Source organism: Equus przewalskii, chromosome 26 (genome assembly GCF_037783145.1).
Source record: "Equus przewalskii isolate Varuska chromosome 26, EquPr2, whole genome shotgun sequence".
NCBI classification, from domain to species: Eukaryota; Metazoa; Chordata; class Mammalia; order Perissodactyla; family Equidae; genus Equus; species Equus przewalskii.
The window spans coordinates 1,222,300-1,244,636 of record NC_091856.1 but is presented as its reverse complement, the minus strand read 5'-3'; the positions used below and the strand labels follow the sequence as shown (position 1 = coordinate 1,244,636).

The following is a 22,337-nucleotide window of genomic DNA, read 5'->3' as shown; positions in this document are numbered from 1 at the left end:
TAAAGTGAATCAGCAACATGTGGTATAACTCGAAGTAAATGTATGATGTCTATCTTGAACGTGATTAGGAAAATCAAATCCAGTCAGGTGATGTTTCAAACATCTCTACAGGCAGCCAAACATGACAAAGTAGATTTTGATTGAATTCTCTGCATTTTACTCAGAACAACACAGACAGCCCCCAGATTGCCAGAGCCGTTCTCCACTTGCTCAGCAAAGCGAGTTTCCTCACTGGCTTTCTTGCCACATAAGGCATCAGAGAATCATGAAGTTGGCTGTCTGAGTTCCCAGAGGTGACAGAGCAGATGCATCATGGATGGGTCCAATCAGACCTCCTCCATGGTGGGGTTCATTCTCCTGGGCCTCTCAGACCACCCAATGCTGGAGAAAACATTCTTTGTGCTCATCCTGCTGATGTACCTGGTGGTCCTCCTGGGCAATGGAATGGGGTCCTCATACGGTGACCACCCTGGACTCCCACATGCACACGTCCATATACATCTTTCTGGGAAACCTCTCCTTCCTGGACATCTGCTACACAACCTCCTTGGTCCCCCTCATTCTCAACAGCTTCCTGACCCCTGGGAAAACCATCTCCTTCTCAGCCTGTGCCATGCAAATGTTTCTCTCTTTTGCCATGGGAGCCACAGAATGTGCGCTGGTGGACATGATGGCATTGGATCGCTATGTGGCCATCTGCAATACGCTTAGATACCCCGTGGTCATGAACTAGGCTGCCTACGTGCCCATGGCTGCCAGCTCCTGGGCAGCTGGAAGTGCTGCTTCCATGGTTCAAACATCCCTTGCAATGAAGCTGCCCTTCTGTGGGAACAACGTCATCAACCTCTTCACCTGTGAGATCCTGGCTGTCCTGAAGTTAGCCTGTGCTGACATCTCCATCAATGTGATCAGTATGGTGGTGGCCAATGTGATCTTCCTAGGGGTCCCAGTTGTGTTCATCTCTTTCTCTTTTGTCTTCATCATTGCTACCATCCTGAGGATCCCCTCAGCTGAGGGAAGGAAAAAGGCCTTCTCCACCTGCTCTTTCCACCTCACAGTTGTGGTCGTCTTCTATGGGACCATCCTTTTCACGTACGGGAAGCCCAAGTCCAAGGACCCGCTGGGGACAGACAAAGAAGATACTTCAGAAAAGCTCATTTCCCTCTTCTACTGGGTGGTGACCCCCATGCTCAGTCCCATCGTGTACAGCCTAAGGAACAAGCATGTGAAAGCCACTGTGAGGAAACTGGTATTTTGGAAATGCTTCGCCCAGTGGTGGTGGAGAGGTACTAATGGTTCTATGCTCCCTTGTTGCTCTCATCTGAGAGTCTCAGAGAATACGATGAAGGGACAACTTCATCAAAGTTTACACAGGTAAATCTAATTATACATAAGCCTCTTACACAGAAGGGCTCTGTGTGAATAGGAAGTATTTAATGGGACTTTTTCCACCTCGTTCTATAAGAAATTCCACAAAACAATTGCAGATCTGTTCACTTAGCCCTATAGTTCTCATTCTCTGTGATGGATACTGAATACATTGGTGTCAGGGAAAGTAACTCTTCATTGCTTAAGTAATGAAAAGCTCTAGTCTGTAGGTCTGTAATTCAGTTGCTCTTTGAACATATTTGAACGGGTCCCTACTTTTATGTTATCTTTCAATTCTTTCTACTCTATATTAAGTAACAGTAATATTTTTATTTTTATCCTCATTGTTTCTTTCTCTTATTGTTGTATTAATTCTTTTTTTATTGTCATATTAATTTTTAAAACTATTTCCTGAATTGTTCCCTATGTTACCATAATTAACCTCTTTCCTTTGTGCTTAATTGAGGTCCTCACCAGAAAATCATTCATGCCCTTAGAGCAGAGTAGAGAGTGAGGAAGATGTGGCAAAACTGATGCACGCACCAAAGGCTCAGGACTTTTTTTTCCCCTTTTTGAAAAAGTTATTCACCTGCTGGGTAGAACCAGGCATGCAGCCTGGATGCCGTCTCTTGCTTCTCTGCCTAAGAATCCTCAAAGCTACACAGTAGTCAGAGGGAGAAGGAGGTGATGTTCACCAGGAGACATCTAAGAATCACACTGGTGAGGAATGTCAGTCCAGCTCCTAGTAGTAATCAATCTAGAAATCCAGGTGAGAGAATGAGCAGAATAGAAAATGTCTCATAGTTGATCTGAACTTTTAATTCCATAGAGAGGAAACAAACAGCCTTTGCTGAAAAGCAGTTATTGCTGGAACATGGTGAAAATGCTAAAGAACATTCTTAGCAGTATTTTCAGTGGAATTCAATAGCCTATCAAATCAATAAAACAATAACAGTCTATAAAAAGAAGCAAGGAGAAAAAAGACTGGGAGATAAGAACATTTTCTTAGGGGAAAAAATCCACATTATTGATCAAATAAAATTCAGTAGAAAGTATTTAAAAGTAGATAGAACAACGTGTAAGAAGGAATTTTTAAATTAAAAATAACTTAAATTGCTCTCCCAAACTTCAGAGGAAAAAAAAAGACAAAGAGGTTTAAGTTATTTGAGACATGAAAGATAGACTAGGGGATCCATCAAGGAATTCGTGAAGAGACAACAGAGAAGGTGAAAGGCGAATAATAATGAAAAAAGGAAAAAAAATCCCATTTCACAGAACATAAGTTTTAGATATTTCATTTGTAAAAGATTCATCAATCATCAGGTGAGAATTGTGGCAAAAGACATCACTATGTAGATCCAAGGATAACTTTTCATTCCCATATATGCCACAACAATTCCATGGACTTTTCCACAGAAGAAAAGCATATTTCCTCACAAAGAATGAGAACCTGACTGCCACTGGCCTCTGCTCTGCAGACTCCATGTGGAAGTCAGTGGAACAAGCTTTACAGAGTTCTGAGGGAAATGGGTTGTGAGTCCAGAATTCTACATGCCCCTGACCACGGCACAGACATGAGTTAAAAAGACACTCGCTGTTGAGAGTGATGTCAGCAACATGGCAGCGTGAGCTCACCCAGGATGCTCTCCCCTCCAAATTACAACCAAAAAGAGCAACTGCTTTCCAACCAAAAAAAAAATCCTAATAACAGAAATCGTCAGAGACCCACAGCAGCGAAACAACAGAAGGCAGAGAAGCTGGAGCCAGCCTTGGAGGAGCTGGAACGGGATAAGAGAGAACCTCGCTCCCTCCCCTAGAGACTGGGATCGCTGCGTGGGTGCGGGAAGAGTGGGGGAGGGGCCGCGCGTCAGAGGATCGTCTAGGACTCCCACCTCCTGAGCAGCGGAAACCCTATAACAGGGGAAAGCTTTTGCGTTGGGGAACGCCAGCAAGCCAGGGCCCCAGGAGACCAGAGAGCGAGAGCTGATCTGAATCCAGGTCTGCGAGGGAGAGAAAGTGCCCCTCTTCCCCTAACCCAGCTGTGCCCACAATCATGGCTGAAGGCGGAGGGCTCAGAACGCGCAGCTCAGGACCCCCATCTAGTGGCGACAGGCTGTAACTGCAACCAAATATTAGCATCATGCACAAAAACCGCTCCTCTTGCGTCCAGCAATTTATAAAAGCTCCAGACGAGAAGGAAAACAATAAAAATACAGAAGTATGTCCTGAGGACTTGGAAATAAGTAAACTAAGTGAAGATGAGTTCAAAATAGCTATCATCAAAATACTCAGTGAGGTAAAGGGAAATATGGAGAAACAACTCAACGAGTTCAGGAGTTACTTCACAAAAGAGATTGAAACTATAAAGAAGAATCAATCAGAAATACTAGAGATGAAAAATACAATGGACCAGATAAAACAGAATACAGACTCCCTGAATGCCCATGTAGACACCATAGAGGAGCAAATTAGCATAATCGAAGATACACAGGCTGAATGGCTCCAAACAGAGGAAGAAGAGAACTAAGGATTAAAAAAACTGAAGAAAATCTCAGAGAAATAGCTGACTCAATTAGAAAATGCAACTTAAGAATAATTGGAATTCCTGAAGGCGTGGAAAAGGAAAATGGAGCAGAAAGTGTGTTCAACGAAATATTAGAAGACAACTTCCCAAATCTAGGAATTGAGAGAGAAATGTGTGTGGAGGAAGCTTTCAGATCTCCTAGATTTGTCAATGTAAAAAGACCTACTGCAAGGCATATAGTAGTAAAAATGGCAAAAATGAATGACAAAGAAAGAATACTCAGGGCAGCAAGACAGAAGAAAATAACCTACAAAGGAACCCCTATCAGACTTTCAGTGGATTTCTCTACAGAAACTTACAAGCTAGGAGAGATTGGAGTGACATATTCAAAACTTTAAAGGATAAAAATCTTCAGCCAAGAATACTCTATCCAGCAAAAATATCCTTCAGATACACGGGAGAAATTAAATCTTTTCCAGACAAACAAAAGCTAAGGGACTTCGTAGTCACAAGACCTCCACTACAAGAAGTCCTCAAGAAGGCTCTCATACCTGAAAAAAGAAAAAAAAATGGAGAAAGGGGTCACAAAACACAGATTAGGGAGACAAATAGAATTGGAATAGAATAGCAAATATTCAACTATAGCATTAAGATAAAGGGAAGTAAATCACCAAAGCAAAGACAATCTTATCACTCCAACCACAAACTCACAACACAAGTTGGAATAAGAGATGAAAATAATAATTTAGGAGGGGAAGAGGAAATGGACTGAAACAGTCTAGGCTAAGGAAGTAAGAGGCCACCAGAAAACGGACTATGTTATACATGAGATTCTGAATACAAACTTCAGGGTAGCCACTAAACTAAAAGACAGAACAGAGACACAAAACATAAATAAGGAAAAATCTAAGAAACCCAGCACAAGAAATTGCAGAAGTCAATGGGTAGACCAAAACACACAGGACGAGAAACAAAGGAAACACAGGAAAACCAGATAACGAGCAACAGAATGACAGCATTAAGCCCTCATGCATCAATACTCACCCTCAATGTAAACGGATTGAACTCTCCAATAAAAAGACACAGAGTGGCAAAATGGATTAAAGAACAAGATCCAACAATTTGTTGCCTCCAGGAAACACACCTCAGCTCCAAGGACAAACACAGGCTCAGAGTGAAGGGGTGGAAGACAATACTCCAAGCTAATAGCAAACAAAAGAAAGCAGGTGTTGCAATACTTAGATCAGACAAAACAGACTTCAAGATAAGGCAGGTAAAGAGAGACATAGAGGGCCAATATATAATGATCAAAGGGAGACTTCATCAAGAAGAAATAACGCTTATAAATATCTATGCACCAATGCAGGAGCACCAAAGTTCATAAAGCAACTATTAACAAACCTAAAAGTAGATATCAAAAATAAAACAATAATAGGAGGGGACCTCAACACCCGACTCACATCAATGGACGGATCATCCAGACAGAAAATCAACAAAGAACCAGTGGAGCTAAACAAAAAGCTAAAACAGTTGGACTTAATAGACATATATAGAACACTCCATCCAAAAACAGCAGAATACACATTCTTCTCAAGCACGCATGGAACATTCTCAAGGATAGACCATATGTTGGGAAACAAGACAAGCCCCTACAAATTTTTAAAAAATTGAAATAATAACAAGCATCTTCTCTGATCATAATGCTATAAAGCTAGAAATTAATTACAAGAAAAAAGCTGAGAAAGGCACAAGGATGTGGAGACTAAACAATATGCTATTGGACAAGCAATGGATCATTGAAGAAATTAAAGAACAAATCAAAAAATACCTGGAGACAAATGAAAATGATAACATGCCATACCAACTCATATGGGATACAGCAAAAGCTGAATTAAGAGGAAAATTCATCGCAACACAGGCACATCTTAACAAACAAGAAAAATCCCAAATAAGCAATCTTAAGCTACACCTAACTGAATTAGAGAAAAAAGAACAAACAAAGCCTAAAGTCAGCAGAAGGAGAGGAATAATAAAAATCAGAGCAGAAATACAGAGTTTACAAAGAGGGAAATCTAAACTGTGCTGTTAGGGATGCATCATAGGTGATAAAATTCAAGAAAAGCAAGGAAATGATTACAACTTAAATCAGGAGTGGGGTTGTCTCTGGGAGGAGAGAGGACCAGGAGGGGGAAGGGATAGCCAGGGAGCTTCTAACACACTGGCAATGCTGTATTTCTTAAATTAGGTGATGATTCCTTTATTGCTCTTTAAATTTAAAATATGTGTTACATACTTTTATATGCATTTATATACGCAAATCTGTTTCACATTTTAAATTATTTTCAAAAACCAAAAGTTTAAAATACAACAATGCGATGTCACTTCTCACCTGTCAGATTGACAAAGACCAGAAAGTCTCCAGAGCAAGATGCGATGTTGGCAGAGTGTGGGAAACAGACATCCTCACACACTGATGACAGGAATGTGTAAACCTGGCAATATCTATCAAAATTACAAGTTACATAAAACAGATACATTTGACCATGTGCTAAATTACAAATATGCAATGGTATTTAATGTAGCACTGACTATAGCGTGAGATTGGAAAATCTAAATGTCCATCAACATGCAATTGGCTAATTAAATCGTGGTACATCCTTACAATGAATAAATGCAGCCAATTAAAAGAATGAGGCAGCCCTATGTATGTTTTTTTTTTCCAGGAAAACTCTCCAATGTATACTGTTAAGTGACAAATCAAGATATTAAGACAGTGTGCTTGTGCTAAATTTGTCTTCAAAATACTTATTAGTATATGCCTAGAATACCTCTAAAAAAAATACAATAAATTGCCTTGAGGGAGAATTACCGGGTGACTCGAGACAAAGACTTAATTTTTGTTATATATTCTTCTATATCTTTTAAATTCTGTTTCAAGTACAAGTGATACTCACTAATCATGGTGATGATGATGCTGCTGCTATCAATGATGATAAAGAGACTCAGCTGTATTGACATTGAAATCCCAGCTCTGCCATTCACAAGACATGTGGTCTTTGGTGAATTGCTTAACTTTTAAAGTCTGTTCCTTCAGATAAAAAAATGGGGATAATAATACAATCTCCAGGGAAAACTAGAAGTAGATACTCATTACACACGTATCGCTGGATTTTATGGAATTTATATAATGTGTGTAATGTGTTTGTCACAGTGGCCGGCACGTGGGGGCAGCTCAATGAATGTAGCTAATTCTGCTGCTGGTTTTTGTTAAGCATCTGTCCTAGCAACCTCCGCCCCCCCGCCATTCCGAATGTCTAGGACTTCAACTTGGGGACGTTTGCTCTGTCCCTGATGCGAGTGCTGGCTTCTCTGAGACCTGGGAAAAGCTCAGGAGGAAGCCAGCCTCTGCTGCGCCCTCCTTTCCACGTCCAGTTGGCCGTGACCCAGTCAGGGCCTCTGACTGGGACGGGGAGGTGTGGTCCCTGGATCCCCTAGATATGCTGAGGGCCTGCACCCTGGGCACACTTGACGTTCCAGACTTTAAATTGCTCCAGGAATCCTTCCCGCAGCCAGCGCTGGAGCAGGGAGGGGCAGCCGAGAGGAAGGCCAGGCAGTCCGCGCTCTCTGGGCTCGCCACTGTCCAGCCCCTGCCCTGCCCTTGCCACTCCATCCTCTTATGTAGCCGGAGCTGGGGAGGGAGGTGGGCAGGATTCCCACCCCACCCTGCAGAGACCCTCAGAGGAAAGGGCCCTCCTCAGAGTCAGAGGGTGAGCGGACAGGCGAGCAGAGACCTGCACCCTGTTCAACTGACTCCCAGTCTGTGGCTACTTCTTTCCTTTTTCCTCACTTTCCTTTTATAATGCTGAGATTCTTCCCCTGAATGCAGAGTAACTTGCGCCCACTGTATGAGTAGAAAATTTGGTGATGCTGAAGAGGTTCAAAGAGGAGCCCTCCCCCTATTGATCTTGCTATAGTTTTTCCAGTCACTTTTATCCACACATGTCATTTACCTGATTGAGATCATAACAGTATATACAATTTTGCATTCTCTATTAATTTATCATTGTAATGTAATAACATTACAGTGTAAAAATAGAAACTTGACTTTAACGTCTGCCTAATATTCCCTTACATGAAATGGCATAATTTCCTTAGGCGTCTGTTGGTGGACAGTTATTTTGTTCCCTACCTTGACTCACAAATTTTGCTGTGACGAACGCCTTTGTTGAGAGATGTTGGCCCTCCGCTCTCATTGGTTCTCCGGGCTTATTCCCTGGAGGGGGGCTTGCTGAGGCGACAGGTATGCAGGTTTTTCAGGTTTCTCCTTTTTCTAGGCCAAGGCTCTCCAGAAAGGCTGTATGAGAGGCTATGCAGCTCTTTTGGCCATACTGCACTGCCTCCCATTTCTCACTTTCCTGCTGGCTCCCGGGACAGGTAGGGATGTAGGGACGAGACCACAGCAAGACCAGGTCCCTGGGTCATGCGGAGGGACCACACCTGCAGGATGCAGCCGCAGAGGTCAAAGCTTCCTTCCTCCTCGCTCTCCCCGCCGGCCTCCCCGCCCTCCTCTCATCGGGCTGTGGGTGTCAGAGCTCTTTGTTTGCCTCCATCCCCAGTCCCTCCAGAGCCTGACACAGCTCTGTTTCCTGCTGACCATTTCTTGATGGGAAACCAAGCACTCAGATCTCCCCTTAACACACACCCGCCCCCACAAAGGAGTGGGCAGCCGCCTTCACCAAGGACCGCTCCCTGCCTGCCGAGCACAGCACCGGGCAGTCCACGACAGAGCTGGGAGGCCCTGGGAAGCCCCTGATTCAGCCTTCTCATGATGCATGTGGGGAAGCTGAGGCCTTGGGAGGAGAAGGGACTTGCTCAAGCTACACAGAATATCCATGTCACGGGTGGGGCAGGCCCCACAGCTCTGGTCTCAGTGTGCAAGGTCTTCCTAGCTGTTCACTTCATTCCAATTGAACCAGCTTTCATTCGGCAACTTTTGCACGACAGGCACGAAGACCTGCATGGATGCAGCTCTCACACAGGTCAGGTCCTGGGCATCACTCAGGCCCACACACATTGTTCGTGGGCAGGAGCTTCTGTGGGCAAAGATTTGTCTGACAGGAGTGGACAGGATGGCTGCTCTAACAGAAGCCACTTTGCTCGGGCTCTGTGGCCACAGCCTGTCCTTGTCCCAGTTGAATGTTGTTTGTGGCACTGACTGTGGTGTTTACTTTTGAGTTTCTGGAGGGGCTGGGAGAGCCAGTGGGAGGAGGGTGAGGCAAGCGGGGCCTGCACTGAGCAAACGTCCCCCATGCGCTGCGGGCTGGGGGAAAGGCCGGAGGCTTCGCAGGGAGTATGGTGAGGCCTCTGACTGCAGACAAGGAGACCTCTCCAGGATTAGTTCTCTGCTGGCCACAGTCCTGCACTTCCCTCTCCTCCGGAAACATTTGGCAATGTCAGGAGACGTTTTCAGTTGTCACGACTCAGGGAGCAGACGATACTGGTGACTGGTGGGCAGAGACCAGGGATGCTGTTAAACATCCTGCAGTGCACAGGACAGCCCCCTCCAACAAAGGGTTCTCCCGCCCAAAATGTGAGTGGTGCCGAGGTTGAGAAACCCTGGGTTCAATTCAGGCGGGAGCTGCGCTGCCTGACGACACGTCTGACGTAAACTCTCTGACTGAGAAGGGAGCGTGCTGGACAACGAGCCATCAGAGGATACGGAGAGTGGGTTTGGAGAGACGGACTCTTTCAAAACTCTGCCCCAAGAGAGAGAGACAGCTGCCTGGTGGAAGGAATTCCGAGTTGGGGCCTGCGACCCAACCCCAGCTCTTCATTCAACCCCACGTAGCAAAACCTTGAGCGTCTCTGAGCTTTGGTTACTTCATCTATAAAACTTGAGTGACAATATCTTCTCCATAGTGTGTTACAAAGACTGTGGCACAGAGTAGATGCTCATTAACACTAACCACTCATCTCCCATCGTCCACCCACTCCTACACACACACACCATTGCAGCTAAGAAGGAGCTATAGAAATACCATCAATGAGGTTTCTGAGTTTAGAGTCTGGGCAATTGCAGCTGGGAAACCAGAAATCCGCCACACAAGGGCATACAGGCCTTCCTATAAGCTAGCTGCCTGTGTGGAACACAAGAATGGCATCAGAGAGCCAGAATATTACACGAGAATATAATAATAACTTAAAAGGACAGAGGAAGAACATTCCTTGGTCCCCCCTGGCTAAGAATTTCACCAGTATGCTAACGGAATGGGATTAGAAGTCACTGTCCTAAACCCTCCTATCTGACGAGTGTAGGCAGTGTGGTTATTAATAACTGAGCTGACTGGTCAGTGAGCTGCCCAGTTGTCATGCCATCATGTGGGCTCAGTCACCTCATGAAGTGTTGACTTCATAAAGTTCTTCCCCTTGTGGGAACCACCCCATGTATTGCCATCAATCCGTATCTAAAATAGGCAAATCCCAAGGCAGACGACAGTCAGGTCTGTGTCGCGGATGGCTGAGCCTTCGCCCAGGCGTGTCTGTCTGGATGTGGATTAACACTTGTATACAAGCCCCTTCCAAATGTAATCAAAGTTTAAAGAGGCTTGAAAATTTGATAGTTCTAAGTTTGGGGGTTTGCCTGAGAATCTAAGAAAGCTCAGATTAAATGAAATTTCTATCCATTTACATTAAAGAGAAATAGTTCACAGCATCGTCCAGCCATTCATCATAATGCAGAGGGAAAGCCCTTCCTGACCGGAGATTAGCTCTGCTGGGTTCAAGTCCTGTCTCTGGCACCGGCTGGCTCAGAAGGCTCAGATGGGCCACTTCCCCTCCCTAGGCCTCAGTTGCTTTTATGGGCCACGAGAGGATGCAGCAACGTTGGAGAATTCCTCGCACATGGCTGGAATATTTGAGGTCCTCACCCAGTGCCGCTCCCTTGTAAGCTCTGTTCCAGCTCTGACCTCCTCCCATCTAGGAGCTGAGGACTCCCCTGTTGCCTCCCTTGGTTATTTTTCTCTGACGCACATATGCTTTGCTGTTATGCAGCACGGACTTGACCACATACCGGATGCCTGGGACTCTTCTCAGGAAAACCTGACGTGCTGCTTTTGTACTTTGCTGATGTCAGAAGGGGTATCACCTGGAAGAAGCCAGCTGGACCTCCCTGGTGGTGGGGTTCATTCTCCTGGGCCTCTCAGCCCACCCAATGCTGGAGAAAATGTTCTCTGTGCTCATCCTGCTGATGTACCTGGTGGTCCTGCTGGGCAACGGGGTCCTCATGCTGGTGACCACCCCTGACTCCCACCTGCACACGCCCATGTACTTCTTCCTGGGGAACGTCTCCTTCCTGGGCATCTGCTACACCACCTCTTGCACCCGTCTGGTCCTGGTTGGCCTCCTGACTCCCCTAGGCAACCATCTCCCTCTTAGGCTGTGCCATGCAGATGTTTCTCTCCCTTGCCAGGGGAGCCACAGAGTGTGTGCTGCTGGGCTTGATGGCATTTGATTGCTGCGTACGTGCCCATGGCTGCCAGCTCCTGGGCTATCGATGGTGCTGCTTCTGTGGTACACACATCCTTGGCAACTCAGCTGGCCTTGTGTGGGAACAATGTCATCGACCACTTCACTTGTGAGATCCTGGCTATCCTGAGGTTGGCCTGTGATGACAACTCCATCAAAGTGATCAGCATGGGGGTAGCAAATGTGATCTTCCTGGGGGTCCCAGTCCCGTTCATTTTTGTCTCTCATGTATTCATCATTGCTACCATCCTGCGGATCTCCTCAGCTGAGGGGAGGCAAAAGACCTCCACCTGCTGTGCCCACTTCACAGTCATGGTTGTCTTCTGTGGGACCAACCTCTTCATGTATGGGAAGCCCAAGTCTAAGGGCCTTGTGAGGGCAGACAAAGAGGACCTCTCCGATGAGCTCATCCCCCTCGTCTATGGAGTGCTGGCCCCCATGCTCAACCCCATCATCTATACCCTGAGGACAAGGACGTGAAGGCCACTGTGAGGAACCTGGTGGCTCAGAAATACTTCAGCCAGTGATGTAGGGGGTCATCTGTGGTTCTCTTTGCCGTGTAACATAGGACTTCCAGTCATGGCTGCCATTCAAAAGCCAAGTCAAGATAACCGGAATGGTCTCTTGTCCTTAAGTCCCTTTTCGGGGAATATTTAACTTTTCAGAGTGTATCTATCTCTTATGTTTTGACTATATGTGTAACAGCTTCAACAGATGCCAGGCAGTAAATACTCTAACTGAACGTATGAAGGCGTCCTGAACACATGCTAAACTAAGGAGACGGCACATTAGAGCAAGCCAGATGGCCCTTAGTGTCTAAGCTGCGGAGTTAGTCCAGGGGAGGGGATGGCTCTCCCAGCCACGTTGCCACCCCTCCTGCATTCACCAGGAGAGTCAGAGGTACAAGGAGGAAGTGGAAATTTCAGTTGGGGCTTTCGTCTGCTAGATTCAGTTTGCCTGAAGTGCTAAGAAGAGACAAAGACGAGTTCTCCACATAGAGAGTTTTGGGTGGGAATAATCTATTTTGATAAACTGAATTTCTTTCTAGCTGTGAGAAAACTGAGGGGATTTTTTTCCTGTTGCACTGCAGATTATGAAACGCTGCTGGTAAATTAAATTAAATTCAAGAAGGTGTACAGAGCTTGAATTTGATATTTTTCACTTATAGCAATTCACAATAAAAATACTAGTATTCTGAGAGATAATAACTCACATTCTGAAAAAAAATAGATGATAGGTAGGTAGATACATAGACGGTAAGAAAGAAAGGAAGGCAAGGAAGGGAATGGGGTAGGAAGGAAGGAGGGAGGGAGGAAGGAAAGAGGGAGGAAGGAAGAAAGAAGGGAGGGAGGAAGGAAGGAAGGAGGATGTAAGGAAGGAAGGAGGGAGGGAGGAAGGAGGGAGGGAGGAAGGAAGGAGGAAGGGAGGAAAGAGGGTGGGAGGGAGGGAGGAAGGAGAGAGGAAGGAGGGAGGAAGGGAGGAAGAAAGGGTTAAACACATTTGAAGACTTTGGGGCTGCGGCGTGACAGGTTTCTCTGCTCCAGAACTCTCAGAGCCTGCACTATGGTAGAACACACTGTGAACGTCCCAGAGATGGAAAGTCTGCAGCATTTCCTGAACCCCCATAGTTCAGCACAATGAGAACTGGGAAGCAGTTCTTACCTACGGCCTTGGCAGGTTGCTCAGCTCCTCTCAGCTATTTCTTCATATTTTAAAACCTAACCACTTGATTTTACTTGGATCAGATAAGATACTAGAAATGAGTGCTTTGTAAACGGTAATTATTAGCAGTAGTATTATGAAGGCTGCACGGTGCTATGTGCCATCTAGAAAAGAGCAAGACATAGGTCCTCCCTAGAACAACAGACACAGAAGACAGGTGAACGATTCAGAGATGGAAGTGGATGTATAGAAGCAGTTTTATGGCAACTTATATTAAATTTTGAGAACATTGGAAGACATTTAAAAAGAGAATTTAGAAAGTGAATCCAATTTTGAGAATAGATGCTGGAAATTTTTGCTTCAAGCGATATTTAAGTTTTCTTACACTTATTAAAAATGCATAAGCTAAGGACGCACATTTAGTTATTAAAATTCCACTGTCTTTGCTTAGTCATGTTCCCGAGTTCCACTTTGCACTGGTAGAGAAAGAATCTTGCTATTGCAGATACACAAGAGTGACATCTAGCGGCCACTCAAGCGAACTTCAGACACTTGCCCAGCCATGCAGGAGCATCGTTTCTGACGAAGGCTTCAGAGGTCTGCTCGTTCAGTCCTACCTACATGGTGCATGGAGTTCCTCTCCACGGCCCCTGGCCCCGGTCGCCAGCATCTGCTTGGACACCTCCAGTGACAAAGAACTCAGTACTTCTAGATTCGAGCTGTCGCATTCAGCCCTACTAGCGAATTCTTCCTTGCCTTGTGCTAAAATATCCTCTCCAGGAGCTGCTCCCAGTCCTGATCCAGCTTCATGCCTTCACATGAAATGCGTCTAATCTGTCTCCTTCTGACATGTGACGACAGTTCTTCTGGTCCCTGAGTCTGTTTCCCTCCAGCCTAGACAGCCCCAGTTCTTCGTCCTGTGCCCAGAGCGCCCAGCATTACCCAGCTGGCGGGTACTAAACTATGTCGAGAGCATCATCTAGTCTATTCCAGCAATAGGAAGAATGTGATATTTCTGAAAATACCTTGGGAATAATGATGACACTGCTAAGCTAATTGTATTTCCCCAGGGTGCCTGACATCAGTCTGGTGCAGAGAAAGTTGAAAAAGGGCCCCTTCGTGTTAGCTGTCCTCTACTCACTTCCTTTCCCCCTGAGTAATGATGGCCATGTCCTTTTCTATTACAAATTACATGATCCTGAGGTAACTGTTAAGTTAGAAATTGCATGATTTGTTTTCTCTAGGAACAGTGGCTACCTCTGCTCCCACCCTCCAACTTCACATTCCTTGCCTTTCAAAGTCAGTCACCCTTCTCCTGGCCCATGCTTTCAAAAAGAACAAGATGCATTAACAGCAAGAAGAGACAAGATGGGAACTTTCTCATTGACCTAGGTCATCAGTCTTTCTGAACAATTATTGCTATGGCGCTATATCATATAGGAACCCATTCCTAAAATCTCCCAAATGAAAATGATCAGAATGGATAAACTCCTTCGGGGGCCAGGCATACTCTCATGTTATTATACGTATTCAAACAAATGTATTATTTCAACTTCACAGTTCTTGGTCAGTGATTTTTCAGGCTTTTATTCTAGTGACCGAATTCCCAATGAAATCTTTAAGCTGAAACTCCAAATGTAAAGTGGGTCTGCTTCCGTGGAAGCGGGGCAGCGGCCGGGGCGGAATGGAGGTGGGAGAGATTGGAGGGGGGAGGGCTCCACCTGCTCAGCCCGCCCTTCCTCTCCATCCCCCAGGGCTTCCACAATCCAGGGGCACCACCCAACTCAAATATGATGCATACCGCTATTGCCAAGAAAATGAGAAATTCTATAATAGTTTTCTCCACTCTCAGAAAAAAATTGAGAATTTAGGGAAAAAATTATTTTCTAAAAAAAAATAAATTACCCAATTAACCATTAAAGAGATAGACCTCCTAAAAACACCGATTACCTAAGAAGAAATTGAGAAATTTCCAGTTACCATCTTAAGATGTTCCAGGCCCAGAGAGATGAGTCTTATTAAATATTTGGGGAATGAAAGCCTTTAACACTGTTTAAGTTATTTCAGAGCATACAGCGAGAAAGATATATTCCAAATTTCTTCAACCAATCCAGCATAACAGTGATGGCGAAACATGAGAAACAGGACAGAGAAGGTACAATGGAGAAAACCAGAGCCCCACCTCACTCGTGTGAATGTGTGTGTGTGTCTGTGTATATACTCATACAGTAGAATTCAGCAACACATTAAAAGAATAACAAACCATATCCAGGTGGATTTATTTCAAAAATGTAAAAGTGAAACAATTTAAGAATATTTACTGGAATAATTCACCACATCCATAGGTCAAGGGAGGAACAACGTGATCATTTCAATAGATTCATCAAAGTTATTTGAAAAGTTAAAAATCAATTTATGGACTTCACACAACTTCTAATAAAATAGGAAAGTGTGTGTTCTTCTTTAAGAAAATTAAATCTATGTCTCTAACAAAAACGTCTGCACCGCGGGAATGAAGAGTGAAATCAACCCGTTACAATAGCAGCCATTGAATCAGAGAACGGAAAGAAAATAGTGAAAATAGAAGACAGGAGGGAATAATTTATTATTACTGATAACATATACCATTAATTTTATACCTGGACAAAACAGGAAAATCAATTGAAAAGCAATTAAAGAAAAAAATAGAACTTGGGGGCCGGCCCGGTGGTGCAGCGGTTAAGTGCGCACCTTCCGATTCTCGGAGGCCCAGAGTTCGCCGGTTTGGATCCCGGGTGTGGACATGGCACCGCTCGGCAAAAGCCGTGCTGTGGTAGGTGTCCCACATATAAAGTAGAGGAAGATGGGCATGGATGTTAGCTCAGGGCCAGTCTTCCTCAGCAAAAAGGGGAGGATTGGCAGAGTTAGCTCAGGGCTAATCTTCCTCAAAAAAAAAAAAAAAAGTAGAATTCAACAAAGAAGCTGGTTATGAAATTAACATGCAAAAATCAAGTTTTTCATACAAATAGTAACCAGGAGAAAATATGAGGGAAGACAGAATTTGTATATTAGCAATGAATTGGAGGGGAAATACCTAAGAATAAAGTGAAGAATCCACAATACTTACGTGAATAAAAGCATAATACTCTACTGAGAGAACTCAAAGGAATATTTGGATAAAAGTTGGATAAGAAATCTCATTAGTGGAAACTTCTCAAGTCCCCTAAATTAACATAGAAATTCAACGAGATTCCAGTCACTGAGAAGTTAATTCTAATTCACATAGAAATATAGCTATATATTACATATAATATAATAATATAGAAACACGTGTCAGAATAGCCAGGAATTTTGGGGGAAAAACCAAGGAGGAACTAGTCCTACCAGATGCCAAAATGTACAAAAGTACAGTAATAAAATAAAGTTTAGTGTTGGTGGAGAAATAGGTCATTGGAACAGAGTCTAGAAATAGGCCCCAATACATACGTCATTTAATATGTGAGGGTCCACGTGCGGATCCCTAGGCTACTGTCTCAGCTTCGGAGCCGTCCTGCGCTCGCTCGGCGACGCTGGGCAGGGACGCCGAGCGCGTCTGTCTCGGCCGGCCGGCTGCCCGCCGGTGCTGCCCGTGGGGGCGCTGGGGGAGAGCGGAGCGGGAGGAGAACGGGCGCCGGCTCCTCCGGGCTGCCTCCTGCGGCCGCCGCTGCTGCCCGCGAGCCCTCTGCCCCGGCGGCAAGTGGCCGCTGTTTCCCACGACAGCGAGTTCCAGCGACCTGCGTCTCTCCACGTTCTCAGAACCAGGCTCGCGTTCTGGGTCTGGGCTCCGTAAGGCCCTCACCAAACACAGAGAGAAATTCTAGAGGAATCGAAGATTAGCATATAAAAAAATCTGAAAGGTTGCAGATGAGAGGAAGGGGTGAGGAGGATTCTGAAAAAGTGGCAGTTTATTGTGCAGAAGCCGTGGCGCTTCCCGACCCAGCCCCAGTCCCGCTGCTCTTCTCCTAAAACAAGCCGCCGCTGAGGCTCCACGGGCCGGGCAGGGCCCCGGCTCAGTCAGCGGCCGAGGATGGAGCTGGGGTGGGAGTTCCTCCCTGTGCCGGAGGAGATCCCGGCGACCAGAATCAGAGTCCTGGGGCAGCAGAGCGGCCAGCGTGGTACCTACAGTCAGGTCGGGCAGTCCGCGGGCCGCAGGACAGGGCGGGGGCCCCAGGTCACGGCCCGGAGGAGCCGGGGTCTCTCTGGCCTCTGGGTCGAGCTGACTCCTCTCTGTCCCTGAGCAGCGGACGCTCAGGCTTCACTGGCCTTGGCAGCACGGGGCCCGTTGGAGGACTCGTAACTCGCGGGCGCTCACGCCGTAGTCCACAGGCCGACTGCGGGGCCGGCCCTCCTCCCGGGACGGTGACGACGGGAGGGTGAGACGGCCGGGAGAGCGCCAGCAGCAGGGAGCCAGCGCAAGAGTCAGAGAAAGAGTCTCCTAGAGTACCCGAACCGCTGGAGGGACAGACACGTGCCGGGAGCGCTCCAGGGTTCAAGTCCAGCCCTGGAAAGTCTTCCCGATGAGACGCGGATGAACGCTCGCGCCCGGTGACGTCAGCTAAGAGGAAACGTGCGTGATTGGATCCAAGGAGGACGCGAGGGCGGAGGAAGGTTGCGGGAGGTGGCGGGAGGGGAGGGAAGACTTGAATGTGGTCAGGGGAGGAAGTGCGGGAGCCGAGTGCCCTTCTGGCCAGCTCCGAAGCCCGTGCCCTTTGGCCCTGGCTGCCCCTAGCTGGGCTTCCAGCGGGCCCAGGGGAATAAGAACAGACGCGGCATGCAGGAGATTTCAGAAGAACCGGGGACACAGCAGCGGGCACAGGTGAAGCGTCCTGTTCTTTCTCCCAGGGGGTTTTCGCTACCCAACGCGACTCGATTCCTCCCTGAACGGAGTCAGCCCTTCAGCTGACTCTGGCCGTCAGAGCAGGCCTCAGGCCTGTTTCTTTAAGAGTCACAAGCGAACGCCGACTGGGGACATCCACAGCAGCTTGGTGGAAGCCCTAACACTTTCAGCCCAGACACACCCGAGTCCCTCAAATCCGGCTGAAGGGGAACACAGGAGGGAGTTTGGGCCCCGGGCCCTGCCCGGGAGGCGGGTGTGCAGAGGCTCGTCTGCAGTCCGGGCTCCCCCTGCAGTCCGGGCTCCCCCAGTGAGACCCTGTAAGGAGGTCTGGGTGCTGCCTCTTCCTGCCCCCGCCCCTCAGCTACACCGGCAGCCCGCACACAGACGTTCGCTAATGACCTGCTGCCATTACGGCTTTGAACGGTTCCACGCTTTTCAGACAGTGGCTTCTTTTTTTTCAGTATGACCATGTTTTCACCCAATGCCATATGCTGCAAGAAGTAATATTTTGACTTTATGGTTTCAGGCAAAGACACAGTCACCAGCTTACTACTCGGCACAGCAGTTTCTAGTCGGAGAACATCACATGGAAGGAAGAGGAGTCGTTGCCGCGTGGGGATGAACCCGAAGCACACTGCACAGTGGAGGAAGGAGGAGGAAGCATGTCCCGTGACGCGTCAGTGGGCTGTGCGCACGCACTGGTTTTACACCTTTTGAACGACTCACGTATTTACTTTTATTTTGCCCTCAACGTATTTTCTGTGATATAACTTTATTTGTAGTGAAGTTTGGATGCAAGATCACCGTGAACCCCCTAAATGCTGAGAAATCGTTGAATGGTGCGGAAAGAAGGCTGTGCCTTCCGAAGAACCCCTTCTGCGCCAGCACCCCCACTATCAAGTCTTTCTTCCTCCTTCCTTCCTCTTTCGGTAAGTGCTGTAAACTTCTTTACATTTTACCTACAGACTCAACTTACTTACTTTCTAATTGCTGTTTGTTACATAAACTTGTTTTCATTGTTCAATTAATATATTTTTCTATCTATGAGTACTGTTTAGGGTATCTTGGATCAGGAGGAAATGCATCATAATTTTTCCCATTAAAATCAATGGAAAAATTTTTTCACCTAATGTTTTTTTCCCCTTAGCAGCAAGGTTTTCAGGAGAGAGCTGACATCTTTAAGGGAAGGATAGGTGTATTTTTTGGATTAGCGATGCTCTCTGCAGCGTACAAATGAAGTCGCATTGCCTCATGGAGCTCATGGCTACTATCTTGGGAACCAACTGAAGCAGCTGGAGAATTGAAGTCGTTGGCATTCATTCGAACGTCTCCATTCCTTGCTGAAGACAGAAAGACATCGTTCTCAACGTGTTGAGTTTGTGATCCTAGGGACCAAGGTTTGGCGTTTTCCCACTAAGATGAAATGACTACAGACCCATTGACTAAGGACCATGAAGGCTCAAGTAAACATAAGGAAAAGGGTGTGTATCACTAAGGTTTAGGTTTAACTAAAAGGCAGACCTCCATGGTAACACTGCTGACTTAAGACAGTGGTATATTTCTCTGTCTTGTGTAAAGGTCTGGAAGGTAAGTAATTCAGGGATGTTGTAGGATCTCTATTCCTCTAAGTCTCCAGGGACTCAAACTCCTTCTGGTTTACTGCTTTACCATCCCACTGGTGTGGTCCTTATCCTCATAGTCCAAGAAGGCAGCTAGAGCTCCAGCTCTCTCACCACGTTACAAGCAAAAGGATAGAAATAGTGACAGAGACAAAGGGGAGTATGATGGTTGAGATTATGTGTCGACTTGACTGGCCGTGGGCTGCCCAGATTAAACATTATTTCTAGGTGTGTCTGTAAGGGTGTTTCTGAATGAGATTGGCATTTGAATCTGTGAACTCAGTAAAGTAAATTGCCCTCCCTAAAGTGGGTGGGCATCATCCATTCTGCTGAGGGCCTGAATAGAACAAAAGATGGAGGAAGGAGGAGTTCGCTGGGACATCTCCTCTCGTCTTCTGCCTCAGGCTAGGACTGACACTACTGGCTCCCCTGGTCCTCAGGCCTTTGGACTCAGACTGAATTATATCACTGGCTTTCCTGCATCTCAAGGGTCTGCAGACAGCAGATTGTGGGGCTTCCTTGCCTCCATAATCGTGGGAGCCAATTCCTCATAATAAATGTCCTTTGATATCTGTGTATCCTGTTGGTTCTGTTTCTCTGGAGAGTTCTAATTAATACAGGGAGCAAAGGGCATATGTCAGCTGTCCTTTAAGAAAGGTTTCTAGAAGCTGTCATGCTACAATTCTGCTTGCAGCCCATTAGCTATAACTTAGTCACGTGGCCATAGTTAATTACAGGAGGTGCTGAGAAATACAGCCTTAATTCTGGGCAACCATGTGACCTAGTTAAAAACTGGGGATTCTTTGATTGTGGAAGAAAGGGCAACCAGATATTGGGGAGCAATTAACAGTTTCTCCCACAAAGTCCTCCATAATTCTAACTCTGCACTGTATTGTGGCAGGGCTGGGGGGGCGTTGGGGTTTTTTTTCTTTGCTGGGGGATTAGCCCTGAGCTAACATCTGTTGCCAGTCTTCCTGTAATTTATATGTGGGTTGCCACCACAGCATGACTGATGAGTGGTGTAGGTCCACACCCGGGATCTGAACCTATGAACCTGGGCCACCAAAGTGGAGTGCACCAACCTTAATCACCACACCATGGGGCCAGCCCATACATTGTATTGTTTTTAATATAAGAACTGCCACTTACTCCTAGAGAGCTCCATTGCCTGTAGAAATTTACTCAGCTACATTAGGAGAAAATAAAAGAGTCAACAAAATAGTTTCTTGAAATTTTTATCTCCGTATGTGTCTGTTGCCCAGCCTGTCTCGTGACAACCAGGACAATCTTCTCAAACAACTGCTAGCTCAATGAAAGAGCTATCATAGGACTTTGAACTATGGGCAATAAATGTTAAGTTTAGATATTGTGGCATTACGAATTTTTTGATAAAGTGATCAACTCATTCTTCACCTTTAATTCTCACTCACGTTCATTTCTGATGAAATGGGCTGCAACCAAATGTCCCTAAGTTATTCTCGGGCTCTCCAATAACGTTCCTGGTGATGGCATGAAACCCACTTTGGAGCGGAATTGACTCCCCCACTAGTGAAACATTTGCATTCCTCCACTTCACCAGCTCTTGCAAATAGGCCTCAAAGTGCACAACCGAATCTTCTGGTGGAAAATCCCAAGTCTCACGAGGCAACTGGGGCAGATGCTTTAATTAATCCCTTTCACCAAACTCAAGGACATGCACGGGGGCTGCAGGAACCACCAAGTTCAAAGCTGGTTCGCCATCCGTTTGAAAATACTGAGGCTTAATAACAGTCTGACTCGTCCCACAGGTGTTAAATGTCTGTGGTCATGGCCCATAGGGCTTGCTAAAGGCTCCTCCTCCACGCATATTTACAGTCCAGATTCAGTTTGAGTAGGCCATAACTCTAACGTTCCTCATTGGTCTCTCGCCACTGCTCACCTCTAAGGGGACAGAGTTCCCACAGGAAGAGTCAGGTGACTTCACCTTCCTGGACTGTAACAGGGATACTGGGGACCAGCTTCTGTCCCTGCAGGTTCACTGCAGGCTTCAACATCCGAGTAACACGGACTTGGAAAGTGCTGAGACCTCCAGAGCCCCTGTGTGGTTGGCTACACCTTGGGGTCTGACCCGTGGGACAGGCAGACGCTGTATCACAACTGTAGGTACAAGGGAACACCTTGCTTGTGGGTTTTGTTTTATTAGCTACTCTCAACCAAATGGAATTTACGATGTTTTTAATAGCCATAATTATCCTTGTTTAAGTCATTTTAAGGCAGTGGCTTTATAGATTTATGGGATATTTTTAGTTTAACTGAGAAGAGTTCATGCTCTAAATTGTTTATAAAAAAAGAAAAATTGACCACCAGGATTTCAGATACGTAGTGAAAGGCCACTTTACTTTCCAACCAAATTTTAAACAGACAATTTAAAGGAAAACTTCTCCTTTTGCGGGTTGGTTACATTGGAAACCGAGGCTGAGCAGGTTGTTCGGTGTCCGAGTTGTTTTGCTTGTTTGTCTTCCTTCACGTTGGGATTTCCAGCCCATAGGAGGAAGCTTGATATTTTAAAACCTTTATGCATCTTGCTAAAATCTTCAGCGTCAGAGAAAAGGTTTTAGTTGGATGGTCCTGTTACACTGGCGTCTGAGGCCAGAAGAGACAGCCCAAGGCACGCGGGCTGCGCTGCTCTACAGGACGACCCAGGGCCCACTTCCCTCTTTTCGCTCTGCTCTCTCCTGTGCTCTTGTCCTCATGCAAATAATCAAGGCTGATTCACCACTTTATTTCAAACATTCCAGCCCAAAGA

At 46.1% G+C, this 22,337-nt stretch overlaps 1 long non-coding RNA gene and 2 pseudogenes across 1 annotated transcript; 2 read left to right on the top strand and 1 right to left on the bottom strand.

The window, feature by feature from the left end:
* Nucleotides 1-312: 312 nt before the first annotated feature.
* LOC103542375 (olfactory receptor 13C7-like) lies at nucleotides 313-9,560 on the top strand (annotated as a pseudogene).
* Nucleotides 9,561-10,792: 1,232 nt separating this feature from the next.
* On the top strand, nucleotides 10,793-12,035 carry LOC139079723 (olfactory receptor 2S2-like; annotated as a pseudogene).
* Nucleotides 12,036-15,324: 3,289 nt separating this feature from the next.
* LOC139079641 (uncharacterized) lies at nucleotides 15,325-17,652 on the bottom strand. The gene is made up of 2 exons (XR_011533420.1): nucleotides 17,220-17,652; nucleotides 15,325-16,913 (listed from the first exon to the last, which is right to left on the bottom strand). It is a non-coding gene; the product is annotated as an uncharacterized lncRNA (long non-coding RNA).
* Nucleotides 17,653-22,337: the final 4,685 nt, after the last annotated feature.